The 12,415-nt window shown below is 38.7% G+C and overlaps 1 protein-coding gene across 7 annotated transcripts in view; it reads right to left on the reverse strand.

The window, feature by feature from the left end:
* The window catches only part of kcnc2 (potassium voltage-gated channel, Shaw-related subfamily, member 2), a 62,837-nt gene that overhangs the window by 15,856 nt on the left and 34,566 nt on the right, over positions 1–12,415 (reverse strand). The window lies entirely within an intron of this gene.

A 12,415-nucleotide genomic window follows, 5' to 3' on the forward strand; every position in this document is an offset into this window, starting at 1 on the left:
AAATCATTAACTCTTGAGAGAGCGTGTAAACACAGACAAGTTTAATTAACTTGCCTCAATTTAAAGTGCCTCCAGAGAAACAGGCAATCTATTAGCAAGTGAAACAAATAATCACACACTTCTCTTTGTTCCTTGTTGACATGAAGCACGGGAATATAGATGCAGTTAGATTAAATATAAAGTACTTCAAACAATTCTTTGAACAAAAACTTCATGGAAAGTGGACAAGCCAACCAAGCAAACGTGCAGTTTCGGGATCGTCAAGAATGTATTCTGTTGGGAAATTCAATTAAAGAGACGACCAAAAAATGATTAAATACTTGGCCAAATGTTGAGTTTAAGTGAATTTTTATTTATTAAACCCTTGAGGTGTTGGGGGATTATGGGTGGTGTAGGGAGGTTGGTTTAGGTTAGGGTTAGGATTAGGGTTCCGGTAGCAGTAGGGCTAGGAGTTAAAGTTAGGGACAGGGTTAGGGGTTATGGGTTAGAGTTATAATTATATTCAAAGCTCCGTCTCTATGCTTTTCTCTCGCAGATACCATTTTATGGTTATTGGGCTATACATACTGTATATCACACATCATTTTGATGCTCATCTTCCAATCTGGTTACAATCAAACAGTGCAAATACTTGTGAAAACTTTGTTCGGGAGTGTATGACATTTTCCATTCAGGAATCACATCCATTCTTTGTAATATAATATGTACTTATGGTTGTACTTATGATCAGTTGTCCGAATACTTTTGAACCACTAAAAATTGACATATTGCACATAAAATGATCAAATGATAACATTTTTGTGAAACCTACTTTATTGTTTTATATCAAATCCTTTGGTCTATAAAGGCAAAAACATAAAACCTATGTTACTGTTTAAATAATTCTGGATTTAAGTGTAATTGCAGTCCTGTGTAGTAAATGACTAAATCTGCACTGAACTGTATGAATTTATGTAAAAGGAAGCACAATGAACGCTGCACTTAAAAAAACCCAACAAATGTCAGTATCAGTAAATATCAAATGGAAGTTCTGTGTTTTTGACCTCATCCAAACCGCTGCAAGACGAGATAAGCCGTTTTCAGTCGATGTTAGTAACTTCCACACCGACTATCGTGCGAAATTCCAACAGCAATTCAACTGCAAGTCTGCCATGCACTTGCACGTAACAAGAACACTCTCACGGTATACACAATTTAACTTTTAGCCTCTGGAATATTTTACCAAACAGACAAAGAGAGCGTTGTCTACTCGGCAGACAAAACATAAGTTTAAGTAAGTGAAAAGGTGTAAGTTTGCGGGGGCTTTGGAGGCAATGATTATATTCCATGCACAAACAAACAAAGCTCATGACTAATTTAGAGACTGCAGAAAACTGACTTTGCACCCAGTTAAAACCAAAGACGCTAGATATAAAGACGGATTACTCGACTTTCACTTCTGTAGTACGTCATGCGCGGGTTTGGCCACCATGATGGTTAGCAGAATCCAGAAACAGTAAACTGTGAAGACGTCCTTGGCACACTGTTCAGCCATTAATCGCTGTAATATACAGTCCAAAACAACCAGATTTGTCATTTTTGAAGTTCCCCACAACAAAGACAGGCATGGGTGGTAAAAACGTCGGAGATTTATAGCACTGGGAGTTGTAAACAAACTGGACAGTGGCCAGGACTCAAAGCGTAGTCCCACACAATACAGTATATCGTGAAGCTGCTTTGTTTCTCTGGGTGATTAGCTGAATTAATGACAAGTCGGTGATGATAATGATTGAATGTATGAACGACGCCAGTGCTGAAATAAATGTTGCATTGTGTAAATAAAACATGTTAATTATCCATAGAAGTACTTTCAAATTACATTTTTGTTCTGCCTTATGGTCATGAAAAAATAACCAGATTTTTTTTTTCAATTAATTTACTAGAATGGTAATTAATGGATTAGTGGAATGGCAATGAACGAAGGAAAAAAGGAAAATAAAGAAGGAAAAAGTTTCTTTCATGCTGCTGCTCGGGTTTGTATTGACTACTACTACTACTACCAACTATTGACGACTAACATGTAGATCATATATAATGGATTTGTACACATTCATATACTGCGTATATTCATTTTGTCAATATCAAAATGAACACACGGCGCTTTATTTCACACTCAGATCAGTGCTAGTGAATACATTATACACTGTTGTGTGTCAGCCCCGCCCACCTCTCTTGCTTACCACCATGATGGCGGACTTCCTGCTCCATGGCATACTACACTCTGTTACGTTCAGTTGCGGCTAAGTCGGCCGTCTTTCTACATAGCGTCTTTGGTTAAAACATTGTTCAACTATTATGAGCACAACATCCCTCAGATTGGCTGACTCACGTCGTCATCACCAAAACTAGCCATGGCGCCCGTAGCATTTGCCTATACTGACAAAGTTAACAATACTACAACAACAATACACATGTTGACATAAACTGACATAGAAAGGACCCCATCAGGTCAACAAAAGTATGTATGTCAACAAAAGTGAAAGTCGACCATGTAGCGTATGTTGACGTCGACTTAAGTGGGCACTTTTTAGTGGACCAGGACTTGATGAGTTGGTCTACATACAGTAGGATGGACATAAACGGGGCTGTTGGTTAACCGGCTCCACTGTATTGGCAACATGCTGACAAAAAAAAATGTATTTAGTCTATCCACTGCTTCACCTCTGGTTTCTGATTAGGAAATGTGCAAATTCAGCCATTTTTACTTACAAAAATGTTTTAAAAAAAAGATTGGAATCATACAGAAAATACATTTATAGCACAGATCAGTGGCAAATATTCATATTTAGTGACTGCGCGTCAGTGGATGGATGTTTGCTACGTTTGAAAACGTGCACACAGTGACTTCCTGTTCAGCGCAAAGTAAGTTGCAAATTAGGAACATGGCAGTATCAACCTGGATTCTACCACAGCAACTAACAAAATGCACCCGTTTAAGTTGTTTTTTTTAAGATTGTTAGCCACCTCAAGACTGGTACGTTTATGTCGACACGTGTTGCACTCAGCATTATTAGGCATTGAACTAAAGCTCCTCGTCCTTTCTGCAGTTAACAAAATGCACCCTTTGAATTAAACATTTTTTTTTAGATTATTAGCCGCCAGGAAAATGATTTGCGTATGTACAAGGTACGTAGGTTAAAAAATCCTTCATTATCTCCCATTCTTCTTATGTCCGTGGCCAAAGTCCCAAGTAAACGCAAGCAAAGGCTAGTTACGATTATGCTGACAAGGAATCCAAAAAATGAACCCCCAACAACGACACTTTCTTTTGTTTGTTAATGTTTTTTGTCCGCCTGTCAAACAAAATCAACATGTTTTCTTAAGAGCTGGCAAACAAAGTCAATGTGATCTTCAAATGTCAAATTGTAATGCAGCGCTCAAATTTAGTTTGTCGCTAAATCAACATAAAAGCTTTGCAGGGACAAGGCACAACAAAGCACTTAATTATATTACATATTGTCTATCCCATGTGCCAGTCGGATCAGCGTCCCGTTTGTTTCCTTGACCCTTTTAGACGTCGATGAATGGGAAAGTGACGGGCCACGTCCTACTGTTTATTCATGCTGCACTCGCTTGAAGTCACATTGAAGAGGACAGACCGCTAAAACCCTGCAAATTAAAGTATCGACGAGACAGTGGCGACCGAAATAAAGTAATACGAATAAAGATAGTCAGCTTTACTTGACAGAGAGACCAGTAGCTTTGCACACATCCGACATACCTGCTTAGGCATGCTGTGTGTGATAGTTTTGCCAGCCTGGAGGAAGGGAATGGTGCTTTAAGACAATTTAACTGCCAAGTAATTGACTCCCATCGTCCAGGCTCATTCTATAGAGACTGCAGGTAGTTACGTTACATGGCAGTACATTACGTTACACTATACGTTACACACATTAGGGACGCTCGAACAGAAGTAGGTAGAAGCAGAGCTTATTTAATTGTACCCGTTTTCCATAAAGTTAAAGAAAAGCAAGAATGAAGGGGAAAAAAGTAGCAAAATAAAAATGGATACGTGGATAATAACAGTAAAGAAAATAACAATCATTAAAAAATAATGAGATCATTTGCAATAAATTTGAAAAATAAAGATGATAGATGAAATAAGTAAATAGGAGTAAAAAAAACGGCCAGAAGAAAGCTTATGTTAAGTGCTAAAAAAATAAAAGATTTAAAAAAATGTACAAGTACATTACAGTAAACATAATACGAATCAATAAAAAATAACACTTAAAAAAATAAATTACAATAAATAAGACTAAAGATAATCGATTAAATAAGTAAAAACAACTAATAGAATATAAAATATCTTGTGCTAAGTGTTAAAACAAATAAAATACAAACATAATGGAGAAGTACATAATGTGTACTTAAATGAGAATAAATTAAAATTAATATAGAAATAGAAAATAAGATATACTACAATAAATAAGGAGATTAAAGACAATTCATTAAACAAGTAAATAAAAACAGTAATTCATATGTAAATAAATACAAATTCATAAATAAATAGAAAATAAGTTAAATACATTTGGGGATTAAAGCTTGAGGAGAAGCGTAGTATCCTCTAATATTATCTTATTTTCCAACAAAGCAGGAATAGACTAAAAAAGAAAGTGTCAGAATATCTGAGACAGGAAGCATTATAGGAGGCGAGTAATGATTAGTCTCACATTTGTATAAACTCCCCCAAACAAAAAGCGTGTTTTCATCAAACACTGCGCTGCACGACTTCTCGTGATCTGCTGCCGTCATGGTAACGCCACCTTTATCTTTTTTTTTTTTTTGACAGCTGAAGATGGTGAATTGGAAGTGTAGAGAGGAAAATATGGAGGCGGAGAGATGGTGCGCAGTGGGGAAAATGAGCAGTTGTGCTACATGACAGGGAAAAGGGTTTTTCCTTTTTTTGCATGGTTTTATGTACCGAAATTTCACTCCTAAAAAATACCATTTATAATAGAAGTAACTATAGTTTTAATTTGATAATACAGTGGAACGTCATTAATTCGTCCTAGAAGGTCCGACTCTAACCAAAACGGATGTTAACCGAATCTCATTTTCCCATAAGCAATAATGTAAATAAAAATCCAATTAAGCTGTTCCAGGAAGCCGAAAATGTTAACACAAATCACATTTTTATAATTTCCCAATTATAGTTTTACTTGCAGAACCGATTCGAAATAGATATAAATACAGTACATCCTGTATAACTAATGAATGGAAGGGATAAATGAACATTTAAGGCTAGTTTTACGTTCTTTGAAGACGTGATTCTTGACGGGACTGCAAACAGGCAGGTGTGTTGGTGGCTGATCTCACTGCCACATGTTCATTACATTTTTTCATTCATCATTTGCATGCATTTAGAATTGAATGCGAATCAGGAGGGGAGCTTAATGTCAGCTGACTGATGTCATATGACATTCAAAAAGCGACTTTTATGCGATCCACCCACACCACCTTCGTGATCGTCCGGTAGCTCGCAATCGGCGTAATGGGCACTCCCGCTAAACCCTATAGCAGGGGTCGGGGACGTTTTTGGCAAAGAGTGACACTTATTTTAAATATAAATCCGTGAAAGCCAATTTTTTTTTTAACACCGAATACAACCAAATGTGTGCATTTTTAAGCAAGACCAACAATTTTGTTATACTGAAGCTAACCAATAATAAATTACTTCTTACCATTGATGTGACTTCTGGTGCTATTCCGTGTCTGTATTTCTTTTTGTCATACTTTTTTTGTCAAAAGGGTTTGCTCTGCAGAATTAGCAAGCTGACTATTTGATTCAACAAGGGAAGACCCCAGTAGGCTACCGCATTATCCAACTATAATCAAGTTTTGGTGATTGATTCGGAAAATATGGGAAGGGTGGCTGGCATTAGCTCTGGCCACCCGCATTGCGTTAGAAAATGGATGAGTGGATTATTTAAAATGCACAAAGAAAGTTTTATATTTTGAACGTTACTTTAAACACTGTGATTTCTGTGAGGTTTTATATTCAAATGTCAGCACAAAAATAAAATAAATAAATGTTACGGTGTTAAGAAATGTCTGAGATCCAGATGCTGTCATCAAAAGAGCCACATCTGGCTCCCGAGCCATAGGTTCCCTACCCCTGCCCTATGGTATGCCTCTCACACTTATTAAACACATTTTAAATTCAGTTTAACACATTAACAATCACAAGCATCCAGTACATAGCACTGCACTCACAAAACCTGCAGTTACACAACAAGGCGTCTTGTAACACATCTTCCTGCTGGAAAATGTTGAGTGAATTAACTTGTGAGACAGCGCTCTCTACTGGGTTCATAGCTGCGAGACTCCCCTGCAGATAGTGCCATCAAACAACTTTCCATTTAAGGTGAAAAACACAAAGGCATCGACTGTGTGTGTGCATGTGTACACATTGAATATACAGTATTTGCAAACACCATACCAACGTTTTTAAAAAATTGCCATTTCGAACTGACTGTGCCAAAATGATTATAGATTACTTGTTTTACTAATTGCTAAATGCCAGGTAAAGTATGCTTCCACGTATTATGTTGTCATATTATATATATTTATATATATAGTTGTTTTTCAAACAACTGAAATGATCAGGGAAATACCATTAAAAGAAGCCCAACACTCCGAAGCCATTCCATACGACAGAAGAATTTGCTGTTCCCCTTGTTGTCTGCCATCATTGTCTCCCCCTGTCGCTCCCACACACACGCACACACACATTGCACCCTTTCCTCATTATGCAGCCGTGCTGTGAGATGACAGCCAGCTCACTCGGGGAGCACAGCTAAATCCATATAGCTTCTGGCAGCCAATGGGTTTTCATGGCTCCCAAAACCGCCTATCAAAAACTTCTTTTCACATTTGAATAATTCATTCTTGTTTGAAGTCAGTGTTTGAGGGGAAAAAAGGAAACTATGACGTGCTCTTCCAGCCACTGTCGGCTTTATTTAACGTCTGCAAGGGTCAATAGAAAGGAAGATTTTGTACTAATGAAGGTAGAAAACAACACAGAGGAACCCATTGAAATCGACCCCGTTTAATTCCACAACCTGTCCTCTTATTGCTTATTCCACATACGTGTTTGACCGCTTTCGTAAACTGAAAAATTGGTCAGTTTATGTCGACACGATGTTGTATTATTAACGTCATTATTGCTAAGCAGCGTGAAGCAACAGCAGCAAAACTACTGTCCAGTTATACAGCATTAAAATGTGCCTTCAGTGCTGTTTCCGCTGAATGTTGGCCTCCGCCAAGTCTGACCTTTGTCACCGATTCTGTTAATAATTCACCGAGGGAGTCCAGTTTGGGGGCTTTACGAGCTCGTCTCTGCTATTTGCAAACAATGTGGTCCTGATGGCCTCATCGGGCTGTGACCTTCAGCGTTTACTGGGGCGGTTTGCAGTTGAGTGTGAAGCTTCGGGGATGAGACTCCATCCATCCATCCATTTTCTATGCCGCTTCTCCTCATTAGGGTCGCGGGGGTATGCTGGAGCCTAGCCCAGCTGACTTCCGGCGACAGGCGGGGTACACCCTGGACTGGTCGCCAGCCAATCGCAGGGGATGAGACTCGGCACCTCCAAATCCGAGGCCATGGTTCTCAGTTGGAAAAGGGTGGCTTGCATCCTCCGGGTTGGGAGTGCGGTCTTGCCCCAGGTGGAGGAGTTCAAGTATCTCGGGGTCTTGTTCACGAGTGAGGGAAGGAGCGTGAGGTTGATAGGCGAATCGGCGCAGCATCTGCAGGAATGCGGTCGCTGTACCGGACCGCCGTGGTGAAAAGAGAGGTGAGCCGGAAGGCAACACTCTCAATTTACCGGTTGGATCTATGTTCCCACCCTCACCTATGGTGATGAGCTTTGGGTCGTCACGGAAAGAACGGGATACAATCGGCTGAAATGAGTTTCCTCCATAGGGTGGCTGGACTCACCCTAAGAGATAGGGTGAGGAGCTCGGTCATCCGGGAGGGGCTCAGAGTAGAGCCGCTGCTCCTTCACATCGAGAGGAGCCAGATGAGGTGGCTCGAGCATCCGGACACCTCCCTGGTGAGGTGTTCCGGGCATGCCCAGCCAGGAGAAAACCAAGGGGCAGACCTAGGACACGCTGAAGGGATTATGTCTCACAGCTGGCCTGGGAACGCCTTGGTGTCCTCCCGGTGGAACTGGAAGAGGTGGCCAGGGACCGGGAAGTCTGGACTTCCCTACTGAGACTGCTGCCCCTGCGACCCGGAACCGGATAAGCGGAAGAAAATGGATGGATGGATGGATGGATGGTGTTCAGTGCAAAGTAAGCTTCAAAATAAAAGCATAGCAGTATTAGCATCAATTAACAAAATTGACTCATTTATTTTTATTTTTTTTTTATTGTTAGTCACCGGAAGAAAGATTTGCGCGTGTACGAAAGCTTTGTCATTGTAGTCAAGGCATACAGCGAAGTTAGCACAGCACCTCTCTTAGATAAGAGTATAAAATATACATTTAAAAAATCAATATAAAAAAAAAACATGCTACAGACATCCATGCAAACCAGAAGAACGTCAGCTAAAACTCAACCACAACAATTTTCGAGAAACAGAAGACAATTCAAACCACCAGCACTGACATCTTGGCACAAACCACCAAGATGTCATGAATAATTTCATGAACCAATACACGGATATGACAAACGTAGCACCTTCCGATGATACAAGTATCATTCATCTACTGCCAAAACTCTTAGTCTTCTCCGGTAGCAGAAATATGTACATTTTCACATCAAACCATCAAAGTCTCCCATTTACTTTGATGCCAAGATCATCATGTGGACTTTGTAGACGCCCAGAAAAATGTTATTTTGTCTTTTTCGAGCAAGCCTTTCATCAGGGGCAAAGTCTGTTTTAGAAATGGGTTGGGAGTCAGGCAGATGAACCTGTTATCGGCATTGCCATATTTCAAGTTATCTACCGGACTTATCATATTCATGTCGGAGCATCACACAAAATAAAACAAAGGCGGTGTCACAGTCTCGGAGTCAGATAAAAATACAGTCTTGAAGGTCCCAGAGAGACTGTGATGCTAAATATAACTCTTTTACACCGCAGCCCCTTTCATCTGTTCGTTTCGCCATCAATATTTCAGCCGCTTGCCTATTGAGACGAGACGTACCGCCGATTCATGAAAGCATCGGCACATGTTTACACAAGCGTGTCTCCAGTTTAATATCATATATTTTGGCAACAACTGCGCTGATGTGTTGAAGCAGAAGCGAGGGGTGTTGCGTTCTGATACAAAGAATCAAAAGAGATGAAAACAGTATTTCAGGCTTTGTCCACACCAATGCCAATTAGGCAATGAGATTCTGACCGTATGATAACCTCGGGCAAAAATGTCACGGTTTGACGGTTTCACTGTGTTATAATTACAGCTCTAAAATGTGTTATTTTGAAAAGAGGAAAAAAAGTCAAGTCAAAACAGTCATTTTTAAACCATATAATATAAAACGATGGAAGTGGAACATATGTATTTAAAAGAAATAACAAAAAATAAATGAATTCTTTGTAAATAAATAAGAAATAACTAAAATGCAGTTCTCAGTGCAGTCTACTGTGGCTAATCCTACAACTCAAGTAACAACACTCGATATTTTCATAGTAAAAAACAAAGAAAGAAAGCAAAATGCAAATAAACGCAATCACGTGACCCAAGAAGGTGGTTGTTGCTTGTTGTCCCGTTAGACAAAAGGGTGTGGAACTTAATAGAAAAGCAAATGGGTTAACGATAAAAAATTCAAAACTCGAAACTGTCCCTGATGTGTATGTTGGGTGTGCATATTTTTATAGTAAAATTAGATGACACATTTGTTTCAGAGTGAGGGTGTGATAAAGTGAATTAATTACCTTTTTTTTTAATGCATTGAAATCTACAGTGTTCCCTCGTTTATCACTGGGATCGGTTCCAAAAATAGCCCGCAATTAGTGCCACCTTGCGGCCCCATGTGAGTCTCTCCTTAACCATAAACAGAGGCAGTAGAGTAGTACTCTGCACTGGTCTCTAGGTGTCAGTAATGTTACATTGATGACACAATAGCCACCAGGAAGTATGCTAAAGGTGAGTCTGTGTTATCTTATTTATGTCTAAGATGGCTTATTTTCTATTATTATGTGTACTATATTGGGTAATACAAGTGTAAAAGTGACTATAGGGGTGTTATTTGATGTCTACAGGGCTCTAATAATGGTAAAAACAGTATTTAGAATGTCATAAACAGGTTGTCTGTGCTCTAGCTATGAAAATATTCCAGTTATTAATATTGAATCCTACTTCACGGACGGGTCTGGAACCAATTAACCGTGATGAACGAGGGACGACTGTATAGAAGTGTTAGCTTATTAGTTGTGTGGATGTGAAAAATGATGTGAGTTGGCCTGAACTCTCATTTTCATAATCAAGTAAAACATTTGTCATGTTTACAAAATGCCACATTTGGGATTTTAAAGTAGTATCCTTCACTTGTCCAAAAAAAAGTTGTGATACCATGCAAAATCATCAAAAAGACACACTTATCCAGACATTTCCCAACAGGGGCACTGACAGTCCACATATGACAATTGAGGACGCAACCCTTTCATTCCCTGCTTAAATCCGACTCCCAAATCCTGGGAGACTCAATTTGACATTAATCACATTTCAAGGCTAGGACACATCTGAAAGTCTGACGTGCTAATCTGAAACAGAGGAGGGCCAGAAAGACACAGACTGGATTGAAGTCGTGAGGCCTCATTAGATTTAGGAGTCTTGATATTTTAATAGCCTACAGCATGTCAGATTGCAGGATCACGGCAGGATGCTTGTAAAAGGTGTTGGGGCAGCAAGAGCCACCATATATCGGTCTTTGGTGGCTGAATCAGATATAATTAGGCTATCAAACATAACGAATAATTATTGAAATGAATTATCAATTATATTACAGCAAAATTGTTCTAGTTTTTCTTAAATCATTGATAGGTAATTCACTGACTATTGTGGCATTTTTGCTCTCATAAGCTTTCAATTAACAACATATAGAATTAGGATTGTGATAAATTAATAACAAATAACTACAATTACCATATGTTATGGAAGGAAATATTGTTCTTTTTGTCTTTTAAGGTCTTTTTGTCTGGCACAGGTCTGTGTAATCACCAACCTTGGTTGCCAAAATGCAATTTCCGTCAGTGGAGGATCATGGCAGTAGAGTCCCAACAAAGGTATAAGAAATACTGTATGTACAGGGTCAAACAGGTGACCACTACAACCCTAAAACAACCTCTAATAACTAATAAATCAACTAAAAAAATCCCAAACAAAACCAACAAGCGAGGGAATCAGTGTGCACATCTTGTGTGATATGACCTTGAGACAACATCTTGGGACATTAGGCCTGATAGGGGTGTCACGAGATTAAAATGTGACAACAGTTCTTGTTCAGAAAAAGTTTGGTCACACTTTATATTAAGGTGCTTGTATAACCCTTAATAATTGGAATTAAAGTTAATAAGACTCTTATTATATTAATAAAACTATGGTTAGGGTTAGTGTTAGATATAATACATTATATCAATAATGCAGTACATTCATCATGTATTGTTGATTTATTACATATTATATCCTAATCGTAAATGAGATACTTTTCCCACAGCATTTTTAACTGTTAATAAGTGCGTAATAATGACTTTATTCATCCAATAAGGCACTGTTCCTACTTTAGATCCATTAGCTGCAGAGCAGCATTGTTAACTGTTAATAAGTACATAATACTAGGATTTATTAGCCTTTATAAGGCTTTTTTTATCCATTACCTGAGCACTATTGTCAGGAAATATCAGATTAATGTTGATAAGTAAATACTGTACATTCTTTAATAAATCCTTATTAAGAGGCTTATTAATGCAAGGAAATATTGCATTATTATGATGATATTATTATTACCGTAATTTCTGGTGTGTAAGCTGCTACTTTTTTCTTAAACTTTAAACCCTGCGGCCTATACAGGCTAATTTAAGACCATGTTCTAATCTCGTGACATCTCCTATACTTCCTAACTACTACTAATCATTTAAATAGCTCTTTCTTTGGCAAGAGCCAATCACGAGCCATAAGGGAACTCACGACGAGACGGTGGCCCGGCCATTGGCCAATGAACTTACTCTGCTGGAAATAATGCATTATGGGAGGAAGTTAAAATAGTTGTCTTTTAATTTAAACTCGTATCGGCACTTGTCTTGTGTATTTCTTAGCTACGTTTTGAGTGTTAAGTTGCTGTGTGATGATTTTAGCGTTCTTTGTAAGGTGACACCGTGAGTCAGACTGTTAGATTGAGTAATGACTTCCTGTGACTTCCGATGGGTTGATAA

The sequence above is a fragment of the Dunckerocampus dactyliophorus genome, chromosome 15 (assembly GCF_027744805.1).
Source record: "Dunckerocampus dactyliophorus isolate RoL2022-P2 chromosome 15, RoL_Ddac_1.1, whole genome shotgun sequence".
Classification (NCBI taxonomy): domain Eukaryota; kingdom Metazoa; phylum Chordata; class Actinopteri; order Syngnathiformes; family Syngnathidae; genus Dunckerocampus; species Dunckerocampus dactyliophorus.